Raw genomic sequence first — 2,969 nt, 5'->3', positions numbered from 1 at the left:
AGTCCCTGCTGGGCTAAGACGCCAGCAAGAGGACCCTTTATTCAATGGTTGATGGTAAGAACCCGAAACAGCGTGCGAGACGCGTGAGTTCTGCATCGACCGCTGAGGGGTCGGGAAATGCAGCGGCGCAGTAGGGGCGGGATGCCCTAATGACGCGGACTCGGAAGCTACCCCTAAGTTCAGAGTTATCGAACGAATTGGTAGCATAGTCCCTGAGGTCTCGAAATCTCGGACCTTTAACCTGCTGGTCTATAGCTCTCGAGTACGAGGCTATGACCATGTGATGACCCTCCAAGTGGATTCAGTTGCATCACAAAATTTTGCAAAACTCACGACTCTAAAACAGAGACCGGCGATGTCTTAGTCGCTTTGCCAGGATGGCAAGCGAGAAGTGGCGACATTATTCTAGCAAACGGTGCGCTCGTAAACTCTGAGGGGGTTCAAGTAGAACTCGCTTGGTACTTCTCTAAATTGAGATAATTCCAATTTCATAGTACTCGCTGAGAAGTACATTTGAAAGACCTGCCAGCTGTAGTGACTTCACTTGTGAAGAGATGTCTACAGTGCTACGTATGGAGAGTCCGTATGACTTCATCCTGGGCATGCTATGGTTGGCAAGACACCATGAATAATCTGGCGTTCACGCACAATTGCGAACTCTACGCAGGACACCGGAACGAATGAGGTCCTGCGAGAGGCCTATGCAGCTGATGTTGTGTCGAACACAGTTGAGGGTGCGTTTACCGGGTGTCAAACGTCACCAATTTCTACGCAGCTCGTGGAGACTAGGGTGGTAAAAATGACGATGACAAGTAATCATGCGTCCGAATATCCTGCACAGAGCCGAAAGCCTGTGGCAGTGGACGGCGAACTGACAGGAAGTCATCAAGCGTCGCATGAATTGGCACAAAGTTTAGAGCCTGGTGCGGTTGGAAGGGGGTGCGTTAGCCAGGAGAGCAACTGCATCCGCTCGTTGTGGTTACTCGGAGAACAAGCATCCGACAGATTAGGACAATTAAAGGCACGTCAAAACGAGACCCCTTTGGTTCGGTCCCAATTTAAGAGGACAAGCCTTCGAACGAGGTGTTCGAGGCCGTCAAAGACGAAATTGCGGAGGCATCTTCAGTTGAGGGGCTCCGGTAAGTCTTTAAATCTACCAAGGAGACAGTTAAACTCCTGGATATGTCGTGGGATCTGTTTTTTGCCGAATTAAAGGAAGGAAAGATCAACAAAATAGTCACACCAGTTGCTCATCGTTCACGATGGACGAGAGCGTCCTAGAAACGGACAAAAAAAAACGGTTTGCTGCTCAAGGCTGGGATGCCTTAAGCGACAGTCCGTTCTTTGAGGTTCCGTAAAAAAATTGCGATGTGTTCCCAGACATTCATCTCTCAATCCACTCGAAGAAGTCGAGTGGATTGAGAGATGAATGTACGTCTAGCGGGCGACATTCAAGGAAGAAACCTGTTGTCCAAAATGGACAACACGTTTATCCTAGGTCGAGTCGTGAGTCGACCGTAGCGGACCCGACTGTGATAGCGCAATCACAGTCGGAAGACGTTGAGAGAATAAGTCCGCACGTGCTTAAGGAGAAATCTCCACAAATAGTTAATGCTGAAGATGACTAGACTTCAGCATCCCGAAGGATTGATTCCTCGGGCAGCCTGTGGATAAATCCCAGGAAGAAACCGAGACATTGAATGCCTTGGTTTATGACGGATCAAGATTAGGCGCTTATACTCTTGATTTATGTGCGCCCCCGAAGTTAACTTCGGAGATAACTCAATTACCCACTCTAGAACCCAAGCGGTTCTTATGAGATCTGCATCGTGGTAGAATCAAGCAGATCTGCGTATTTGTCCTCTGTGACGAATACGTAACCGATATTCGGTCAGCGGTAAATTTGCAGAGAACGAACGGGTTCTTAGCAGCTCATTGATGGACGAAAGTGTCCTCGATGTGAAGACTCGGATTGAGAGATATACTACTCAATCCTGGGAGTCACTTAAGACAAATCCTTTATATAAGGATTTGATTGAATTCAGGGATGTAATCCCTGAAACAGTTCCATGCGAGTTGCCTAAGAATAAAGGCACTCGACATGAGATCGAGCTTACATCGGGCTCGAAGTACTATGTCATGAAGCAGTGGCACTGCCTCGTGAACAAGTACTTGAGATCGATAAATTCTTTATCGATCGATTAAAAGCAGGTCATGCGAGGGAGTCAATCTCCCCACATAGCTCTCCGACCTTCTGTGTGCGAAAGGCCACAGGAGGGTGGCGGATAGTACACGCATTCAAAACCAACTAAATCCTGCAACGGTACCGGCTCAAGCGCCGATTTCTAGAAAAGACGTAATTATTGATGATATACCATCTTTTCGTCTATGGATCTGATGGATGGATTTTATAAGATCCTTATGCGTGAACGGGACATCCCGTACACAGCAGTGATCACTCCCAGTGGGATGCTCTGGGAATGTCTAGTAATGCCACAGGGGCTTAGTAACGTCCCTGCAACATTCAACAGATGCATAACTAATCTGTTAAATCTGGTGCGAAAAATTGCATCGAGTTATTTCGACGATGCATTCAACCATAGCATGGATGGAAATACGAACTTGGAAGCTCATAAAACACACGTTCGTCAGTTCTTACACCTATGCGAAAGCATAAGTTGTACGCAAATCTCAAGAAGTGAATATTCGCTGCAAGCGAAACACCACTTCTTGGATGCATCGTCGGTAAACACGGCGTGCGCTCTGATCCCGAAAAGATCCAGGTAATCACCGACTGGCCAGTTCCAGTCGATGTCAAGAAACTTAGAAAGTTCCTTGATTTAGCGGCGTACTTGCTGAAGTACTCTCACAATTATGCAGAGATGACAGTTCATCTCTCTCGTCTCTTGAAAAAAGAGGAGAAATGGCAATGGAACGCTGATTGCCAGCGTTCCTTTGAAGTATTCAAG

This window comes from Bremia lactucae, linkage group LG2, assembly GCF_004359215.1.
Source record: "Bremia lactucae strain SF5 linkage group LG2, whole genome shotgun sequence".
NCBI lineage: Eukaryota > Oomycota > Peronosporomycetes > Peronosporales > Peronosporaceae > Bremia > Bremia lactucae.
This window is presented reverse-complemented; position numbering follows the sequence as displayed.